The sequence below is a fragment of the Fistularia commersonii genome, chromosome 23 (genome assembly GCF_037954325.1).
Source record: "Fistularia commersonii isolate RoL2024-O1a breed Wild chromosome 23, RoL_Fcom_v1.0, whole genome shotgun sequence".
Taxonomy (NCBI): domain Eukaryota; kingdom Metazoa; phylum Chordata; class Actinopteri; order Syngnathiformes; family Fistulariidae; genus Fistularia; species Fistularia commersonii.
In genome coordinates, this window is record NC_141306.1 from 5,034,628 (window position 1) to 5,057,544 (window position 22,917).

The following is a 22,917-nucleotide window of genomic DNA, read 5'->3' on the forward strand; positions in this document are numbered from 1 at the left end:
CGCCGTCAAAATGTAATAAAAGTGAATTTCATTCTCGTCTCGCCTTTACGTATAAGTAAAGGCTGGGGAACAGATCCTTATACAAGGGATATTATCTGACAGTGAAATTGGATGGTTGATTTTTTTTTTCACAGCAGAAATTGTGATAGATAATTCTACAGCTGGGCGCCAAGGCGGTTAGCACTTCCGCCTGACAGCGAGAAGGTTCCTGGTTCGAATCCGAAAGCGGGCTTTTCCGGGTGGAGTCTCCATGTTCTGATTGGCGTCCCAGACTTGAGAAGGGTGATATGTCACTATATGACATGTGAACGGGAGTGTGACCGATTGCATATTTCTCATATGAACGTGTGTGTGAATGGTCTTGTGTCTCCATGTGTGGCCCTGTGATCGACTGGCGACTGGTCCGGCGAGAACCCCGCCTCTCGCCCAATGACAGCTGGGCTCCACACACACACACACACACACACACACACACACACACACCCGCTGCCCCGAGAGCAGGGTAAACATTACTGATAACAAATGAATGAATTCTATCCTCCACGTCCAAACTAAAGATGCTATTTCTGTCAGTTCTATCGCCAATTTAAGAAAGTTTTTGCTCATTTCCTCATCAGTTGGCTCAAAGATGACACCAGCAGAGTAATTTTTGGCAACAATCTGTCTCATCCCTGCAAAACAATTTACTAATTATTTGACATAAATCATGTAAAATGATCAACAAAGACAATTCATTTTTCAAAAAATATTATTGAAAAAGGTATTACTTTTTTTTTTCTTTTTATTTATTCCTAATCCCGTCTGATTCCGAAGTGGAAAAAAATAAAAAATTATATAAAATAAAAATTAAAAAAAATGACTAACGGTAGCTTCGTGCCCTTCTCCCTTGTTATATCCCGTTACTGTCCCAGTAAATGCCTTCATGTTGGCGGTATAAAGTGGACACCCGGGAGACTCGGGGGTTCAGCGCCTTGATATGTGAACCCTGCGACTGGCGTTGTGCTCCTTCCCACCCAGAGATCGATACCTGACTGGGAGCAGAGGGCAAACTTTCCCCCAGGCTGCTGCATAATCAATAGCCATGTGGGCTCTCGCTAATTAAACTGCCACATTAATATATCTCTCAGTGAAAGCTACCTCTTGGGGGGGAGGCGGGGGAGGCTGGAGGGGCTGAGACAGTCGGAGCAAAGAAGCTCCATTGAGACCCACGAGCGTAACGATACAGTCGACTCAACGTTTATTTAACGAAGAAAGAACGGGTGGGGGGGGAGGGAGCTAAAGTGGCTACGGTTTTCATTTATTCTTTCTCACAGTTCAGGAGACATTTTCTATTCTCACACTTCCTTCCTCTTTCTTCTGTAAACCGAATCTCGGCGCCAGATTAAAAAAAAAAGAAAAGAAAAAAAGAAACTAAATGAAATATTGAAGTTTTTTTTTTTTTCCCCCTCGAGGGAAACAAAGGGTCGTGTTTTTCTTATCTAGAGGTAATTTTCCCGCATCGCTTTCTGTAGCTTTTATCTGCATTTCTCGCAGAATAAATCTCTTTAAATGCCGATGGTTGCGAATCGTTGGTCTTTTGCCAGTTTTTCAGCCTATTTCTTGCCGATTTACACAGAATTATTTTTCGAATGCGACAACTCAATCGATCATTAAAAGGGCCACCGTTTGGTACTACATATATTTTTTAAACTTTAATTTCAGTCAATTTTTTTTGTGTCTAATTTTTTTATGAATCACACTGATATGAATCTTATTGTTATAAAAAGGTGCAACAAAAGTAAGTTAAAACAATAATTTATTTATTTTTTTAGTAGAAGCAGTTTCTTTGTTGGTGATTTGTTTGGTGATTTGGAATTTTGGGAAAAAAATTTTAAAATAAAATTATTTTTTTGACGAAAGTGAAAAAACAGCAAATGTCGTCAGGCGATTTGTTAAAAAAAAAATAAAAATGAATGCATCAAAGCGCATTAAAGCAAAAAAAACATGTAATTTAATTTCATCAAATAAATTCACACCTGGGGACTCCTGTGAACCTCCTGCATGTTTTGGACTGTGGGAGAAAAAACCGGAGAACCCGGAGCACAGATACAGGCGGATTGAGCCCTTACCGCCGAGACATCCCATTATTAATACTATTATTATTATCATGAACACTTCTATATAGTTCTGGTGGCGGTGATAGTTGTGGTAGTGCAATTTGTACATGGTACCGACAATATTTGAAACAACAGAATGAAGGAAGCCAACTTCATGTTCACATGATTCAATTTAGACCGAATCTGCTGGATGGAGTGAAATGCTGAGTGATGTGAGGAGGCGAGGGAGGGAGAGACGGGAGGGACGGGGAGGAGGAGGGGAGGGTGACGACGAGCGAGAGGAAAAACCCTCAGGAGAGAATATGAGGTTGAGAACACGGAGGAGAAATAAAAGAGAGTGTGTCAGACAGAGAGAGAGGAAAAGAGGGAGGGGGGTGAGGGGTCTGGAGGCATTAATATGTAATTTATTGATGAGGGGGGAGAATATTAGCCGAGCACTGTGGAGGCGAGGTGGATCCAGCCTGCCGTGGAAGTCCCTTACGTTAGCATTATGCGCCTTTCCATTTAGGCACTTCATACATACTAATACATTTACATCCACGCACATCCACGCACACACACACACGCGACCTCCATCCCTCTTCCTCCACTTGCCTCCTCCGTCCGAAACACTGAAAGAGCTGAAATGCAGTTTGCGGTCCGGCGTTATTTAAAATCTATCCTGTTTGACTCGGGATTCAGCTGGAAGGATGATGAATGGCTCGCCGTCCCACACGCTCGCCGGATATTTCGAAAAGAAAAACAAGTGAGGAAACCGTTCTCCCTCTGTCCCGACGGATACGTCCGATTGTCCAGCAGGATCGGCTAATCTGGGCCTCCGTTACCGAGACTGTATCGCCTACCCGCGAATGTTTATCAACGGGAGGTACTGGGGTTCCCGCCGCACAGCAAGAGGGTTCAAGGTTCAATTCCAAGAGGGAACATCTTTGACGGTTTCTTCCGGGTTCTGCAACCAGGAATGTGAATGAGAAAGTGAAGTGAATGGTTTTATGTCTGTAAATAAAGTGTGAATGTGCCAATAAACTCTACAGCTACTATCTCAACCCCTCCCCTCTTGCACTATTTTTGAACAACTTTCCACCACGATCTCATTTGCACGACCATTTCCTTTCTTTTTTTTTAATTCAATTATTTTCAATTACTATTATTTAATTATTAATTATCTAATTAATCATTTATTATTTTTTTTAATTATTTTAATTATTCCAGGCGCAGATGAACAACAGCAAATTCCTTGTATTTGAAAAATATCTCCCGATTAAAGATTTTCCGACCCTGATTTGATTTGGATGAGAGGGATTGGTTGTTTGTGTCTATATGATGTATCTGTGGAGATTCTCAGTCATCCGGATTGTGGTGAATTCTTGTCGAAATCTTCTTGTCGGAGACACTGGATTTGAATTTCTTCACTCGAAGACGTTTCACCCTTCTTCAGCTCTGAACAAGCCTCTCGAATGAGGGTTGAAACGTCTCCAAGTGTCTGTATGAAGTCTGAGTGAATGTTAGTTTGTCTGCGCATAATGTGAACGATTGATTGAAGGTCGAGTCTCAAAGAAATGTGTTTGTCTGTATAACGCCAATGAGACGGTGAGCGGTTGCTTGTCTCTATATGATATATGACGATATGTGATGATATGTGATGAAATGAATGAATGAATGAAACCCCGCCTGTCACCCAATGACAGCCGCTAGAGCCGCCTCCACCTTGAGTGCAGGATAAATATAGCTAATGAACAAATGAATGTTTATCAATGTGTAACAGAAACTCTCCAGCAGATGGCACCACACCTCAGCGCCTATTCGCTTCCCGATTCCGACATGAATACGGTAAAGTACGGAGTGTCGGGACTCTGCACTTTAACGTAATGTCCCTGTCCAGGGAGGTTAGCGCTTTCGATTCCCTGGGATTCCTGCTCACATGACAAAGGGCAATACGCTGAACCCCCGAGATGTTCCCAATGACCTCGATAGCACCTCGGTTGCTATCGAGGCTATGGATGAAAATGTAAAGCACTTCGAAGCTGCAAGTTTTTCAGGCGCTCCTTGTAAGTGGAGACCGTTTGCCATTTTCCCGTGTTTAAAGAGAGAACGGGAAAAAAAAAATCAAGTGCTCCCTCAACAAGAAACTTTCTGAAGATAAAACCCAAAATGATGAGATGATCCAGCTTGAGGAGCTCGAGAAGATTATTTTAACGGGGGGAATCTTTATGAACAATCTTTGCCAAGTACTTGTTACATCTATCTTGGTTTTTGTTGGAGTCACACCAGCAGTCATCCATCAGCTGGAGGATGGTGTCCTGCCGGCAGTCTTCATCGTGTCACAGTAATCTGTCGGAGTTCATTAATCCTGATGATCCCAACGTTTTCTGGTTTAAATGAACCTAAAAACAGTTTGGTTGAGAAACGCTGACGTGTTTGAATTTTTCTTCTTTTTTTTTTTGAAATGCAGCAAAGTTATTAAATGTCCCCATCTTTAATTCTCCGTGACGAGGAACTTTTCCGTTCGTTCATTATCTGTAACCCTTATCCTGCACACAGGGCCGCGGGGGCGGGGAGGCAGGGGGGCGATGGGGGAGCAATCCCGGCTGAAATTGGACGAGATATCATATTTCATTTTTCAACTCGGTGACACGCGGTGTCGTACATTTGAATCTGGGGTAAAGTGCAGCCGCGCTGCCTTTCGCAATCGCGAACAAGAACCTAACAATGGAATTAGAGAAAATAAATAAAAAAGGAACCAGTTCGAGAGATCGCAACTTTTACCCTTAAAAGTTCACAGTTCATTTTACGGCCACAAGTCCAGTCAAACAAACGTTGAAAACTAGCAATTATAAAATGATGTTGGATATATCATTAGATATATGTATGTATGCAGTGACATGCGGAGAGGTTTATGGCCGGTGAGTCACTTTTTTCTACAGCCGAGGAGTCGCAAGAAGAATCCCTGGAATCAGGAGCGCCCCCTACCATGAGGCAGGAGAACTGCGTGCCTCACCTAGTGGCTCTTCGCAGCCGTTTTAAGATCGCTTGGCACAAGAAACTAGTAGCACACATACACTTGCTGACAAAAAACACTGTACATTGGAAAAGTAGTTCATGTAGCAAAAGTGTTAAAACATTTTAATAACGAGAGGCAGCAATACGGTCCAAGTGCAGAGCATGGCAGCAACCAGCTATCACTGCGCAATCTACGTTGAGGCCCGACACTCCGCGGCCTCACTGCGCGTCTCTTCTCAGTATTTCAACAGTAAAAATGACAATCCAGCGATTTTGATAAAAAAAAACAATCTAAAACTGGTTAAGTAAAAAAACCTTTATAGTGCAAATCACTGATAAATATACCATTCGATTCTTTTGTTCATTTTACAATTTTTTTCTTTCCAAGATTTCCAAGTGAGGCACAACCACTCTTGCCTCTCCTGACTGCCCATCACTGTCAAGTCACTTCATTCATTCATTCATTCATACATTTTTCACTGGGGGAGAGTTGCTATGGGTTTCTATGTTATCGAGTTAGCAAACACTCACATATCATATAGACACACACAATCAGACGGAAACCTGTATATATATATATATATATGTACACACACACACACACACATGTATGTATATATATATATGTATCTACCCCTATATATGTATCTACGATTTGAGTCGATTCGTTTATGCATCGCAAGGTATCACATTCCCAGTTTTCTATATTACCAATTATAGCGTTTTTATTCAGATAAATGTGAAACACTTTATTTATAGATCTTTAAAATTAAGATATAAGTGGTTCCTCACATTAATGGTGTCACCGAAGTATTTATTTTTGCATGGCGTGTTTTAAAAATAGCGTGGGTCTTGTCCAGTTGACGCCTGTGGGCAAAGACATTAAAAACTAAAATGTTCCAAGATATCCACCAAATTGTGTGGATTTTTTATCACGCTTCGGCCGCTGCTGCTTCATTCCTCCTAAATTTTGCATCTTGTTTTTTTGGGGGGGGTTGTTTTTTTTTCCTGTGCTCGCAACCTTAATGCAACTTGAACTTTAATAAAACTTTATTGTCCAGGCAGACAGGGGAAACCCAACCGGCAAACTTGTTTTATTTTGAATTTAAAAATTGATTGTGTATCCTAACTGCATCGATTCTGAATGTCTATCTCGAAAGAGATGATAACTTTCTGCACCCTTTATACATATATATATATAAACTCACATTTATATATACACACACACACACACATATATATATATATGTGTATAAATGTATGTACACAGTATATTTCCACTCAATTTGATTCTGATTCAAATATTTATGAATCTGCATCTTCATTTAAATCAATATATCTGATACATGAACTCGTTACTATGGGTTGCTGTAAGAAACTGATTATATAAGTGGTTCTTTGGCAGGATTATATGTAACTATATGAAATCCCAACACAGAGAATATACTTGATACTGCGCTGAAGTAGAAATCTGACATTTTAGAAATAAATGATAGTTAATTACAAAATGCTGAATTGCAGTTTCGGAGCACATCTGCGTTTTAGCAATTTGGCATCCCTGGAGTGATGTCATCTTATTCCCGCATCGTTTATTGATCAGCCATCGCTTCCGTGCGACACCCAATCTCCCTCCGGCCGCGATGTTCTTTAAACATCTGCAGACTCTGCAGAGGTGATGAGCCGCGTGCGTTTCACCGTGCAAACTGCAGACCCAGAATAAAGAAGTAGCGGGCCCTCGCCTGGTTGTGTAACAGACCATAAACAGTCCGTTGCTTTAATATAATGAACGTCTCCGGGGACAGTGATGTAAATCCTGCTGTAAACGCAGGAAAAAAAATAGGTCAGTACGTAACAAAGGCAGAGGCGTGCGATGACTTGTGAGTTTAAAACACATTTAGCTGGGATCAATGTACAGGAGTGGAGGAGCTTATCTCATGCTGGCAGACTGTACTGCGCGCCGACATGCCGGAGAACGCACCCAACGATCATGTTTGATTAACCACGCGCCGCCGCAGACAAAAACAGGCGAAGAAAGGAAGAAAAGGGGACGAATATGAGAGGCGGAAGCTGCTAATTGATTTTCAACAGAGAAACAGTCAGGAGCTTCATTTGCCAAAGTGCTGCTGGGGGTGTAGCCCCTCTTCCACATGCACGCACATGTGTGTGTGTGTGTGTGTGTGTGTGTGTGTGTGTGTGTGTGTGTGTGTGTGTGTACACACAGGCTCACAAACAAAATGGGAGGAAAGTGATATACTCCGGAAGACGTTATCGGAGCTGTGTGATCAGCAGCGATCGCCCTCCGTCCCAGCAGATTCAGACACCAGGGCTGTTCAATAATCACCCCAAGAGGGATCTCAACCTGCTCCCAGCACCAACCGTCTGCTTCCGTTATTGTAACATGGAATATTTTTATTGCTAAAAAAAGAAATAATGTCCTGTTGTAACTTCTTTAAAATAAAATCTTAGCTTAGCCGGACTAATCGCACCAGACTGCTGTTTTCAACTGAAAACTTTGAAGGAATGTGTTTGGGAAAATACATGCACAAATTTTGTGTATTGGTACACATATGTATGTCTGTGTGTGTGTGTGTGTGTGTTCACGCGCTTGTGACAGGAGCTGTATTATCATCCCCTCCCACACAGCGCCCTCACAAAAGCGGCGTTAATATTAACACGTTATGTAATGGTGGCCCTGGGCTTCATTTCCCTCCCAGATAAACCGCTGCGTTCGCTGCACTTTGCTTTTACAACTTAGAAATGTCACACCCCCTGAACAGGGAGGAGCTCAAACACCCGCTGAGCTGCGATGCTCCAAACACCAGCACGCTCCGACACCGTGCACGGGGCTCCTGCAGCCCCCCAGGACAACATGGACATGCTGCTCCAGCTGACTCACAGGGGGGACCGATCACATGGTTCCCTTTCGTATGTGAATCCACTGCTGCACTGTTTGACTGTCTGGTGGTGTTTTAATTGATATTTTCCAAATTGTATGATTTTATTGAATCAATTTGTTAGCTTTCATCAGATTCTCCTACGCTTTTTTCCATTTCCAGAATTAAAAAAAAATTCTGGAAATGTTTTCAGCCTTGTTTTCAAATAGTTTCGTGCCCAATTTTATCTTATTTTATTTTTTAATTCAATCATTTTATTATGTTTTATTTTATTCCTCTATTTTTATATAAGGGGCTTGGTAATTATATTTTTGTGCCAATTTTGTAAAACATTTTAGTTAATTTAGAAGCAAAATTAAGCAAAAGAAATGAAAAAAAAGAAGGAAAATTTCCTAATTAGAAAAGGGAATGTGGTTCTGAGGGGTATATTTTGCATAAAAATATTTGGAAGAGTAAAAACAAAATGGTTAGAATTCCAAGGCTTTCCATATATTTCAATTAGAACAGAACCGACTTACAAGAGATGACGGGTGAATCTGTCTTTAACATCTTTAATAAGATTAACGTCTTGGCTTTTATCTAAAAAAAGAAAAGAAAAATAGGATTTACATTTTAAATCGAGGGCAAAATTCTTTAAGTTGAAGATTTGACAGAAATCACAGGAAATGATGGCATATAAGAGGAAATAAATCCGAAGGGTGACACGCAAAAACTAAACTTGGACAATATGTAGCCTCAGGGATCTCCTGGAACCAACACTCAGGGTCTGTGCAGAGAAATAGGTGGAGCGCCTGAGTGAAAGTATTGCCATCCAATAATAAAACAACCCACATGGCAACAAGATTCGTGATGCTGAAGGTTTACGATCGCAAACATAGAAGACAAAGCTGCAGGGAAGTCAGGGAAGCAAACCACCCCCTGTGGATTTTCTACGATTTTTTTTGTATTATTTAATAATATACTTCCATTTATATTTGTATTAATATTAATATTTTGATTCACTTTCTGTTTAGATCTGGTGGGGATTTTCGTGTCGATTTGCTTCTTATTTTTAGTATTTCTATCATTCATTCTTATGCTTTACAAAAGCGGTGGCATCAGCTCTCTGAGGGTTTTATGGTTTTATTTTTTCATTTATTTTTCTTTTTTACGTCCTGTGGAATTTCTTTATGAATGTAGTGATACTGATTTTCAATCATTATTCATTAATTTTTTCTATTTATTCATTTATTTTAATTCATCATTTATCTATTCATCTTAATTATTGCTATGTGTTGATGTTAGAAAGCGAAATCAATTTTAACCTTAATTCAAAGCAAACTGATCAGCAAAAATGTCCAACGGGATTCTTTATCATCAGCAAAAATGTTTTTTTTATAGCAAAATTAAAAAAAAAAAAATCCATGCAGCCTTCTGCTGCAGCGGGGCGGCAACGTGGAGCAGCGGCATGTTTGTGATGTCTCTGCAACGCGGCCTCCGATCAATACTTGACTTCAGCATTTTATAAATGACTCAATCAATACGTTTTCAATTTTTGCTATTCTAATGTATTCAGCTGGACGTCGCCCAGGGCAACGGAGCAGTCGTATGTAGATGAGCCTGGCACCCTCTCTTTCTGCTGCACCAGCAGCAGGTCTCCCTTCAGACCTTGTTCGTTTTAACAAACTTGTAAAAGCCTAGGTGGAAATGACAGGACATGTAAGTGTGGGGGGGGGGGGGGGGGGGGGGGGTCACAGCGTGGGTTTCAAGGCTCAGCCATAATTGATACACATTGTGATAAAAAAAAAATTATGTTTGGTACCGATTTCACAAAATTTCACAAAATTCTTGCTTGTTTTTTTGGTGATAATTGATTTGAAAAAAAGCTGCGCTCTTCATTTGAAATTCACTGCAAAATGGTGTTAGTCAATTGATACAAATGTGATATAAACTACCAAGCAAATATGAAATAAACATTTAAAATATAAATATAAATAAAGTGTATAAATGATTATCTTATAAGTAGATACCAGTTACCCAACAGTCTGCTGGTAGTTGTTAAAAATGGCTGTTTGATCTGACACTGGGTTTTTTGCTCCGGAAGTTACTGTAGAGATCTGGAAGGCAGAAATGATAAGATGCATGAGACGGAAAGAGGCACGAACTCTAAAACCTTACACTTTTCCATTCTTTCTTCAGCAGCTATTTAATCTATCAACCCGCCAGCCTTGTATCATCTCTCTTTGCACCTCCAGTCTCCCAGTAAAATGTATGTCAACCAGGCACTCCTTTTCCCCCTCTTCAGCTTCCCATTCTGCTCTGTTTCACTTAAGATGTGATTGCTTCATGCCTGGAATGATGCATTTCGCCACAAAAAGAAAGAACGTCCAGTTCTTTTCCCGCCTGAAGTGCGTGGCTGCAGCCCCCGTCCAGATCTGTCTGCTGGCAAACTTTTCTCTGCGCACACTTTCTTTCATCATGGATCCTCCTAATAATCTCCTAGTCTCACGCCGACAACTTGAGCATCCATAACCAGCGCACTTCAAGGGGAATAGGCTTATGGAGGGAGAGAGAGGGATGGAGAACGAGAGAAAGAAGGACAGAGGGAGCGAGAGAATGAACAAAAAAAAAAAAAGACACAGAGTAGGGAGGGGGGAGATTTCCCTGCAGTATAATTTGCTGATACAGATGATACAGTGATGAAGAGAGAGTGAGATACACACACGCGTGCACGCACACACACACACACACACACACACACACACACACACACACACACTCACAGAGAGACAGAGAGACAGAGAGAGAGAGAGAAATCCCCGATGGGCAGACTAAGAGTAAAAATAAGGGAGAAAAACTAATTAACTGATGAAGTCCCGTTGTGGGCTACACACACACACGCGCACACACACACACTAAGACAAATGCACACATGTGCGCGCACACGCACACACACACACAGATCTGCAAATTGGAACTCTCCTGCTCCCTACTGGTCACAGTTGTCATCTGGCTCTCACATGGGTGTAACTCCTCACTCCTCTTTTCAGCCATAATAAATGAATAGAAGGAGAATAAAGAGAAACTAAGATCTTAGAGATGTTATTTATTCCTTCTTATCCGGCGGCACTTTGGGAACAGTGTTCTTTGTTCGGTGCCGTTTAAACTCCTTTGTTCTGTAAACTAAATGCCGGTTTAAAAAAAAAAAAGAAGAAAGAAAAGGAGTATTTTCTATTTATTTAAAAAACACAAGTGAACCTCAAATAAGCAACCATTCGCCAAAGCGATGATTACCTGAAAAATTGAGAAATCACTTCAAATGTGCGAGGAGCGACATGAAAATTATTCAAAAGTGACCTATTATTTGGATAGATCAGCAAGATATTAGTGAGCGGCATAAAACTTGCCAATATCCTATTTTTTTTCCATGATTTTTCAACGGATATGTTTGAAAAACAACAACATTATCTTGGGGGCTGATCTTCTATTTAGTTTACTACAACACTGTTGAATGAAATTGAGAATAAGCTCCCGTTACGCTGTAAACAAATATATGCGTCATGTATCTGAGTAGTCATTTGCCCTAGTTGAGCAGACACGATGATATACATGAATGAAGCGTATGAATATTTTTTTAAAAAGTCTCGTGGATTTACGTGGCCCGGCACGAGCGGCGAGCCTCGGGCCGTCTCCGGCCGTGTCTTCGGTTATTCATCAGACCAAAGCAGTAATCGGGCATCTGTAGTGCACATCGAGGTGAGTCCGTGGGCCGCAATTACAACATGTGAAGTTCGGACAACATCCGCCGGCGGTGTTCATAAACACGCGGCTAAATGAGAAAGACCTTTCCAGGCGCAGGCCCCCGGAGGCCCCCTGTAATATGGGTCGCTTTAACAAAAGGTTCAACCATTTGAAGTTCAGTGTGAACGCAGCGCCGGATTAGCTGGCTGAGTGTTTTCCTCCCCTCACATCCTCTCATTCTATTTCAGTCATCCGGGCAGCAGCTCTCTGCTATTTTCTGCACACAAGTAACTGTAAAAGGATTTCTATTTTAACTGCACCAGCGCCCCCCGAGGCCAGAAAGCTCATTGCACCGAGTCCAGAGACCGGGATTGGGATTATGAGAACCGATCGCTTCCGTGACATTTTACCGTATTTACCCGGCCTATTTTGTTATTACTTCCCAGACAAAGGATTATCATTTGAATTTACAATACTATGTATCATGTTGTTTTAAGCCTTTTCCAAATGAGTCACCAAGACATTAGATGAAAATCGACATTAGGTAAAATCAAATAGGATTAACGATGTTTCAAAAGAGAATAAATCATCTTTTTCATTCATTCATTCATTCAACATAGCGAGAAACATTTGAGGGTTACGTATATTTCTTCAATGGCGAGCTTTTATCTCGCTGCTCTTAAAACATGAAGTTTGATGATCGACTGAAAAAAAATAATGCGGATAGAAGTCTTTGTCCCTCATCTATCGATCGATCGATGGCTCGATAGATGAACACACACATCGACTCACTCTTTGAGAAATACCCCGAATAATCCTGCCCTGGGAGCCCCCTTGTGCAAACACGGCGCTCTTCCTCCATCTAGCGTTCACTTTCTGCTCCTGCATGTCAATTTTGCATTCAGCACCATGGAGAGCTGCCCCTCGTCAGCTGCAGTGGACAGAGCGAGAGAATAGCTGATAGCAGTTTCTTTGTTTTCCTTGCCTCAACAGAGGATTTAAGTATGGATTGAACTGTTGTTTTGCTTTGAATTCATGCATTAGCATTACATGAAGGTCTACCGGGGGTCCATCGTGTTTGACCGGTTACAATTGTTGAATGATTTCTTCCTCTGTTTGTGCAGGGGAAAATTACAGGGGAAAAAATAAAATAAAAATATTACAGCCGCGGAGGTAATGCCCAATGCTCTGTGCAGGTTTTTTTTATTGCCGGAGCTAATTTCTGACAGCGGTCCTTTGATGAGCTTCATGGGATCAAACTAACATACAAATCACACTGCAGATCAAAATTGGTGCAGAGCCTCGCTGTGCATGGAAAAACAAGCAGTCGCCATCCCCGACAGGACATGGATTTTTTTTTTCTAAAACCCAAACATAGGCAATAACATCAGCATCAGTCACGCTGTAGAAAAGCATCTAGTTGGAAATTGGGAGAAAAAAAAAAAAAAGAGGGTCCAAAAGGGACAGGTTCTAAATATAGCAGGGATATACAGTAAGCAGGAGGTGACCTCTGGGTTTCAGAAGCTGTTCTGCCTCTCGCTGAAAACAGATCGGGGTTTCACTAACAATGAGCCGATGCTCACGGTGAAGATCTGAAAGCCAAAAAGCTGCTGGAGAACAAGCAGATTATATCCTCTCTGAGCGATACCTGTGACACTAAACCGCAACCTTTCATACTGTGTTATGGAACTTTAGCCCGGGGAGATATGTTCAGGTCGGGACCTGCCAAAATAAAGCTACCGAAGCTGTGTGACTCCCACCTCCCCTGAATGTGCTGTAAGAATAAAGAGTGTTGCACAATACTTTTTGCACAAGTCTCAAATGCAATTTCTTGCAATGTGTCTCGTTATTCTATTTTATTATCCATTTACCTATACTTAATATTCAACAAACAATGAGGTGAATTTGCTTGAAAAAAATATGGCAAAATATTTGCTTTACCAACACTGATGATATGATTCTAACAGTGATACATATTGTGATGTAAGATTTTTTTAAATATTTAAACAGTAAATATTTTTTTAGATATGAAATATTTTTGGAAATTTCAATTTCTTTTATCATCAAAAGTATATCATATCTAGATAATAACTTTTAAAAGGTCTATTTCTTGTAAATTGCAGCTCTAGGAATGAAGTGAATTAATCATCTTTACCATAGCAGACTTTCTAAAGAATATTCAATTGCTGTCCAAATAACAAATATTATTGTCGAATGATGAAACCAGTTATTGACATCCCTTAAAATTAATGAAGCGAGTCAGCAAATTGTCAGTAACCCAGGCTATTATCCAGACATCTGCCAATGACATGTTGATTCCTGATGATCTGTGGCTCCTGTCATCATTCCACGTCCCATCCGTATTCATTAACCGGTCCTTTTTTTGTTTTAAAAAGACCCGGTTTTTAAAAAACCTTGAACAGCCGCCCCACCCCTGACATCTGCCTCCCCCCGAGCCCGCTCTGTGCAGCCCTGCCTGGGCTGATCCCAGCCGTCGTAACACGCTCTGAACATTATATTGAGATGGAGACCAAACATGTGCCTGACAGAGTGAAATATCGGCCGTAATTAACTCTTACACAATATTTTACCAACGTTAGACGTCCTAATGGACGACTTCCAAGTTGACTTAAAATATTCATGGGATATGAATGAAACTTTAATGGGAGATCAGTAGATCATTGCGGCAGAGAAATGACTCCTCATCGCTCGATGGACTGAAAAGCACATTTTCCCTTGATGTCAAAGAGAAGTGTTAAGGCGCTACATTTGGATCAACTCACTCAAGTTGGACCGTCAAACCGGTCACTGGAAACAAAAAAAAAAATTTAAAAAGAAAAAAAGAAAAAAAAAGATACTTGAGAAAGTCGACCTCGTGATGCGGACATCGTTGGGGGTTAAGAAACACACACGCATGCAAACACACACCCCATCGATGTATGGATTAACATATTCGCTTTGTATTAAATTATAAAAAATGGATGGAGGTCTGTGTCTGACTGATACTTTTATTAATTGATTAATCCAATCACATTGTTATCAAAGGGACCGATGGCTGATCTGATTCATTATGATATGTTTAATGTGTTAATGTACTGACTGTCGCATGAACTGGCTGAATTGCTGAATGCATTGTTGGACCGACAACCTGACCGAACAATAAGTGGATGAACCAATAAATTGATGGACGAACGGATGCATTGATAAATTGATCGAGTTGTATTTGTACATCTTGAAGCATTTCTCTGTACCGAAGCAATTACAACAAGCCGACCGATCGGTTCGCACGCTACCGCCCAATATCTGGCCATAAAAGACAAAATCAGTGCACAAATCGCAAGCCTCTTCATCCCCGTTGAAATGGACCGGAGCGAAACAAATACGTCGGCCGGGCAGGATTATCCAAATTCTCTGCTGACAAGAAAGTTGAGCCGCTTCACTTACCAAGTTTCTGTCCTTATTCCTGCAGTGGCTGCGCTGTGCGATCAGGCCTGCAGGAGACACACAATGACACACACGGTTAGACGGCATTGAAAACAAAAGGGTTTAACTGGTGTCATGCTGTCTTCTATTCTTTTAAATATTTTGCAAATCAGATCCGTAAAGCTGACGGCGGCTTTCAGCAGGTCCTTACACATTCCCAGAATGCCTGGCGTGTAGAAGGCTGTTTAAAGTATGACGGGTGCGCTTGTGTTAAATGGTGCTTTGACTTCCAGTCGTGAAAGTCACACCATTTATACACTTTCATTAGTAGTAAAGTCTGAATGCTCATATTCATTTATTTATCACTATAATTAACACCTTGAATCCACGATGTTCTTTTTTTTTTATTCATGACATCGTGTGATGAATTTCAGCAAACAATCATTCACTCACTCATTCACATCCCATATAGAGGCGTGCAAACATTCACGCTCGTCATAAGGAGACTTCTTGCCGAAATCTCCTCGTCATGGCAACTGGATCTGAATTTCTCCCCTCAGAGAAGACGACGATGACGGGTCCGTTCAAGTCCAGTCGCCGAGACGAGAAGTTTTCGATAAGAATTCGCCGTGACTTGGATGACCGAGAACCGCCGAGACATCGACCCATTCGCTCGCCGCATAATTCCGGTAGTCACCGAGTCATGGCAAAAAAATTTACAAAAAAATGTGTCGCCTAACTTTCACAGCAATGGTATTGTATGTGAGTGTGTGTTTTAGTGAGACGGAGAAACACACACATTCATAGACGGAGCCTGTTGTGCACTATTGTGTACAGTGTGCAGGTTTACACACTCCATCAGTCCATCATCCGCTCTTTCACGGCAGCTGAACTGTAACCTACAGACTGACAGCTTCATTTATCACTTAAGAAAAGCAGAGCTCACCGTCGGCCGGGCTGACAGTGTGTGTCCTACACAGCTTGTCTCCGCCGACTTTAACCATCGGATCACCTTGTGTTTCGCACGGTGGCCTGGGGTTTTTCTGCCACGGTGTTAAATCTCAGGCCGCCACGGCTAACACAACCGGGATCACGCGTTCTTGTGGTAATGAGCAGCGTCGTAAAATGTCATTCAGGCCGCGGTCACCCTTCTCTTACCGGAAGACCGCTTTTTTTTTCAGCGAAACTGTCAGCAGGTAATTTCAAAATCCTAAAAAAAATGGAAACCACCTAGAAAATAGATAGAAATGACCGCAGAATAAATTGTTGTTTTTGTTTTTAATGGGTAGAATTGGGATTCCAACATGGTGGCAGGCCTTCCAGCAGATGGTGCTGAGTCTGAGAGGTACAGAGATGGTGCAGTCTCTTTGGAGCTTTTCAACTTTGCAACTAAAGATTTCTTAAATCATGTCCAAATACCCCCGCATTCTGAATTTCCCTGCATCAACAATAAAAATAAATTAATCCAAAAATATGTTAATTTCCCCTCTATATCCAGTTCAAAGTGCCGGTCTGGCTATTTGGTCACTTAGAAAAGAGACATGTTTGAAACTTTTGCACCGGTAAAATAGCAGAAATAAGAACGGACTTGAAAGAAAGTTTAAAAATGGATTGCTATGAAAAGCAAGGATTATTAAAATTGATTCGTGGGACCACCAGCACCACCAGCAGCACCAGCAGCACCAACCCCATCTCATGCTCCGCGACCCCTCGCACCTCCAGTGTTTGTCAAAGTCATATTTCATCACTGACCGTCTCATCCTCTAATCAGCCCAGACGAACGTGGACACACAGGTGAGCGGATCACCTTTATCTGCCGCCGCACAAACACACACACACACACACACACACACACACACACACCCAGTGTCTGCGCTGTGTTTGATTAGGACCAATGTGCATGTGTGTGTGTGTATTGATTTACAGTGTGTGTGAGTTTGCGCCCATCTGCCGACGGACCCTCCCTGAAATCTGCTGTCCCTGGATCTCACGCCACGCGGGAACCCAGGAGAGCGGTGTTGATCGCCGATGTTGGCAGGAGGCAGAACAGAGAGACGGTAAGCCAGCTTTATTTATACCCAGTCACCGCTTAAGAAACCACGACTCAGCAGCATTTTTAATTCATCCGTCTCCTCAAGCACCTGAATTTCCACGGAGTCACGTTGGTTAAAGCGTCGGGTCTGGAACTTCCCGGATTAAAACCAATCGAAATGAAGGTGTTGCTAACCCATAGCCCTGTCACACACACACACACACACACACACACAGAGCATCACTGAGAGCTGATGGTTGATCCTCATTTCTATCTTTCATGACCAACATTTTTGGCTTGATGGATTATATATAAAATTAAAATCTCACGCTGAATCTAATAAAAATGTTATCATTTATTTGAACTACAAATGGCCTTAAGAGTTAAAATCCACAGCCATGGCCAACGGGAGAGCTGAGACGTGCTTCGCTAAAATTCGATGAACCGTAGAAAGACAGCATTTTTAAGACGTGAGATTGTTTTATTCCTTCTACATTGAGTATACTGCGGCGGCACGGTCTTATATTGTGTATTAAACAGAACACCGGGTTCCAGCCGTGTTAAAACACCTTCTTTTAAAGCGATGGCAAAATACTGCATTTTACTCTGGACAATTCTTCCTGCGCTGAAAGGATTTTTTTTTTTTTTTTAGTTCTTAAATTAGAAGGAAACTCTACTTCCCGAGGAAGCTGAATGGAAAGTAAATTGACCTCCACCTCTGCAGGATGAGTCCATTAGCAGACGTGGAGCTCAGCCAGCATCTGTCTCTCTTTGCCACCAAATGAATCTCATCTGTCTCTCAGCTCCACAACTCTCCCCTCTTTATCTCTTTCTCTCCCATTCGACTTCAATCTAAATCAGATCTGTGTTACTGCCCTGGCAAGAAATAAACCCGCGGATGCCAAAATGGTATAGTAGATCAATTCATGTCATATTAGAAGTGTAATAAATGATTAAATGCCCCGTAATAAGATTACAAGATATAATTTAAATAGATGTGCAATTAAACTGGTCCTCATCACTGAGGGGTCTCTGCTCATTAACTTGAGTTGTGGACCTGACATGCAATTTGCCATTACCTAGATATTGTTAGATATTTTAATACATTTATTGATATTAAGAGACGTGAATTTTGTGACGTTTATATCGATATCGCCCAGCCCTTATGCAGCGTCTCTCATTAATAAACTAGACTGCAGCAGCCTGTCAGTCCCATAAGGACTTTATTACGCGTATACTCGGTGCTATTAGCGCAAAGTCGAAGGACCTCCACGCCCTTCACCGTGACCTTTGTCGGCTGACTAGAACTGTAGTGGCAACGCCGCTATCTGCATTCCATTTGTGAAATTGTTTAATATTTATAAACTAAATTCTTCCGACGACACATTCCGAAAATCTATTCAATATTCATGAGCTAAAACTTACGACGACCAACCTCGGATGCACGACGTATTACCGAACGGAGTGCCAGGGCCGCCGTTAATTTCAGCGGAGATCATGAAAGATCTCCCTCACGCTTGCCGGGATTGGTTTTTACCCCTGCTTTCTAGAATACAGAAAAAAATGATATAATCGTGGAACGTCTGCGACTTTACTGGCCCCAAAAATCGAATCAGGATGGCTTAACAGGTCTTTTCATCCAAGTGGTGACTGTAGAAACGTATCAGGTGTTTGACAGGAGCATCTTTTTTAAAGTGAGGGAGGCATTGTGAATCACACCTAGTTGAAATAGCAAAACTTATATTGCGTCCATTCGTTCTTGAATTGCGGTCTTTGAACCTCGTCATTGAAAGATGAAATTGTCTTGTTTTGTGTGGAAAGGGCATTTTATTTCTCTGTTTATTAGTATGAAAGAACTATCAAGCATTGCTTGGTAGCAAGCGTTGGAAGCTGAGCTAGACGGCCTTGGCTCGTTCTCGCTTTGAATTCAAACGCTAACTTGGCTTTCGGGCTGTAAGTGCGGCAAAAAGTGTGGCAAACTAAGAGTGACGTAAAATGCGCGTTAACACCGTGACAAGCGGGCGTGCCCTCTCGCTAGCGACGTGCTACAATTCAATTATTTCACACTTAAACGTACAATGTTTGTAAATGTCCAAATACATCTATTGTGAAACACAGTACGAACATCATAATCTAAAGCTCAGTCATTCATTCATTTGTTATCTGGACCACCTGGATCCTATGTTTCAGGACTGTTGGAGAACGTGCAGTAAATCCATGCAAAGCTGCCGCTATAAACAAACACCCAAATGCACAACTTCCTGATTCTATTCAACTGCAGTATTTAAAAAAAAAAACTATGATAATAACTTTGAACATCTCTTCTGTTGCTTACTTAGACCGAGCTGTCAGCTATCGAGCCATCCAAACTTCTTTGGAATAGGACCACCTTAACATAAGAATGAATTCTGGGAAAAGAAGGTATTTCAATGCTCATATACATTCAAGGCATCACCCCCCACCCACCCCCCACCCCCCCCACACACACACACACGCACACACACACACACACAGACCCTCCTCTGATAGAAATACTGCCAGGGCAATTTTCATTTTATAATTGTATGTCAATCATCCATACAATATATCTCTGGCCGATTGAAAATACATTCCCCGGTCAGTTTGCAAGTGCGCCCGCGTCTTACCTGAAAATGAACCCGGCCTACCCCTGGTCCCCCCTGAGAGCTTCTAAGCAGGTAAGTGTGAGATTTTTCATAATTGTGTTGGCAATTAGGGTGAAACATTCACTCCTGTCCGCATTTATCATCAGCACCGAGTGGCTGCAAATTTTCCGTGTCCTCCGCGACTGTCCTCCGGGCGTCCCGCCCGGGGTCTGTCCTTAAGTTTTGTCATTTAATTAAATTATCATAACTGAGAAAAAGAAAAAAAAAAAATCACAATTCATGAAAATAAAATGGAAAAAATAAAGCTAATGAAATTTAGAAAAAAATAAAAACGATGTGGGTTTCTTTCCGAAATGGTCCCCTCCCTTCCGAGGACTCCCCAAATGGAAAGGCCTCGGCCTTGATTGGACCAACGTGTGCAATCAACAACATTTATCAAACTTTAGGCCCCTTAATTCAGTCATTTATCACACTGGTTGCGCTGCATGATCATAATTAAAAACCCTCATCAGTCAGACGGCCTGTGAATTAGCAGTCTAATTGAGCAAGTAGACACACTACATAGACAGATGACTTCTCACAGCTTCAACATATTCTTAGAATTTTTCTCATGAATTATTCCCGCAGATTTTCCTTCAGGGAAAAAGAAACACCACTCACTTTGATGGATATGTTACTATTTGCATACCAGGGTGAAAAGGGGAGCACTCATTATGAAAGTCGCGTATTTTCGCACCGTAAATAGTTAGCGCGAGTCGATTCGCTCGCGCTCCGGGTCGGAGTCGGCGAACGCGGCCTTGGGGTTCTATGACACCAAAGCCTTTTTTTTTTTTTTTTTTTTTTTGTTGTGTTTACCGTCTGTGCGCTCCCTCCGGCTGATATCGTGATTCGCTCCGCCCCGGAGCTGATCTCGCCGAATGGAAGTGTCAACAGACGCGCGAGTCGGTAACAATTGTGAGCGTGCCCGGACGGGCAGCTAAGTATCAACGCCGGCGTGACACACACACACACATATCTGATGGCGGGCTGATGGAAAACGCTCGCATCACAAGTGTGTCTGCACGGCAGCTATGGCAAAACATAATCCTCAGCGCTGGTCCTGCACAGACACACTAATCCGCGAGCGCAAAACAAAGGAATGATAAAAGAAGGTTTGTTTGTTTGTTTGATCGTTTCCCTGCTCTTTATGAATTCACGAAGTTCAAGGACAAAAATCAGCGAGGACGCGCGTCTTTTACAAAAAATAAAAAACTATCGATCGAAGCGTGAAATGTAAAACTGGAAGCAATGAATGTGTTAGCCTGTGTGTGCACGTTTAAAATAACAAATACTTTGGGTGATTAGCGCTTTCGCTGAGCATATTTCAGGTCTGACAGGATAATAAAATGTAGTGGCAGCACAGAAACATGGTCTCTGACTGAACAGCGCCAAACACTCATTCTGGATGCTTCACGCTGGCCTGTAAACCACCCCGGGGGCCGCTGGAGGTCATGATATGATGAGATCAACAGAACCATCTGCCAAAAGCAGGAGAGGTGACCCAGAGGTGCTCGTTCCACGTAGCGGTTTCCTCCTCCCGTCCACGAAGGCCACGAATAAATGGCGAAAAAGAGCGCGGCTCTGGAGGCCAACACTCGGTGGAATTGTTTTTGACTTTGTGCTGGACATAACTCTCGCCGCGGAAAGACAGAGACCAGATGGCTCGCAACCCCCCCCCCGACGCCACCCCCCGCCCTCCAGCGTATGCTGGGGGGACAGGCCTATAAGCTATAAGCCTTTTCCATGTCCGGGGAACACATGTGAAACAAATTAGCACAATCCCGGGATCCCCCTCAACCCCGCGAGGGCACAACCGGGACAGAGTCCACAGTGTTTCTCCAAAATCGAAAGTTTTGACAATCAGCCGAAGCCTCCTTTTTCACCCACAAGCGTCCCCCGGAGGGGCGGAGCGGCGTGAACACCCCCCCATCCCCGGAAGCCGGGGCTCCCCCTCCATACCGCAAGCCCAGAGATGAGGTCAATAACCTCCGTGCAGCATGGAAGTGGCAACAAGGTCTCAATCTGAAGGGCAATAGAAGCTCTAGACGAATCTCACGCGTACCATTTAGGAGCTTCACGAGGAATTTGGGCTCCCGGTTGCAACTCCTTCACGTAGGGCGAGGATTTAGACGTTTTCTCAGACGAGGTCCTCCGAGTGTTATAAACAGCCGAGGCCAAGCTCCGCCTCCCGTTCCGAACCTTCCGAGGTCAACGGGGACGGCCGTGCCGAGTCAATCATCTCCGGGCCGAAACCAACCCGCTGATGATCAGAAGGTCGGATTTTTTTCGCCGAGGCGCAAAAGTCCTGCCTGAACGCGTCATCCCACTTTTGAGGCTCGATCGTGGAACATACGTGACGATGTTTGCTCACAACCCGGTGCTTAGGTGAAGGAGATTCTTAAAAAGTTTTTGATATTTCTTGATTATTTTTTAAGATGCAGTGTTTCACAAACCCGGTCTTGGACAGGAACACTCCTATTTGGCAGCCATGCAGGACACAGAAATCTGCCACCGGCAGCTCCAGTAGAATTAAGGTTGTTTTGCTTTTTTTTTTCCCCGCATCGAACTCGCAGATGTTCCTATTTTTGTGCTCGGATACAAGAAGTTGTGTACACGTGGGTGTGACAGTGTGTGTCTGTGTGTGTGTGTTTTCAGACAAAAACAAAAATGAGGAAGGTAGAGACAGTGGGAGCAGCCAGAAAGCAGATCGTAGGAGGAAGCGGAGAGAGAGAGAGAAACTGATACACCAAGAGAAAGAAGTTTCTCTTCGATATCTGCGGAGAGACAGTTTCTGCTGTCCTGGGAAATCGATCAAGTAATCAAAGACTTGCACTGCGCGGACCTAAAACTGAAAAATTTCATTACAGGCTAACAGCTGCTGACAGAAAATAGATTTGTAGCCAGAGTATCCTCAAAAGAACACATCAGTTACTGTCAAATGAGGATTCGTGGACAATGATCGCTGTGGAAAGAAGACATGGCTCTCATTGAGCAATGTTAAAAGGAGCAGTTTGCCCCAAAAATAAAAATCCAATCATTATCTACTCGCCAACAGGCAGATAACCGTCGGGTTTTTTTTTGTTTTTTTTTTT

The 22,917-nt window shown here is 42.4% G+C and overlaps 1 protein-coding gene across 2 annotated transcripts in view; it reads right to left on the reverse strand.

The window, feature by feature from the left end:
• The window catches only part of rbfox1 (RNA binding fox-1 homolog 1), a 231,109-nt gene that overhangs the window by 170,449 nt on the left and 37,743 nt on the right, over positions 1-22,917 (reverse strand). For both annotated transcript variants that reach the window (XM_086170547.1, XM_086170542.1), the window contains exon 2: positions 15,152-15,198. The gene's annotated coding sequence lies outside the window, so the exon portion shown is untranslated. The remainder of the gene's footprint in view (positions 1-15,151; positions 15,199-22,917) is intronic.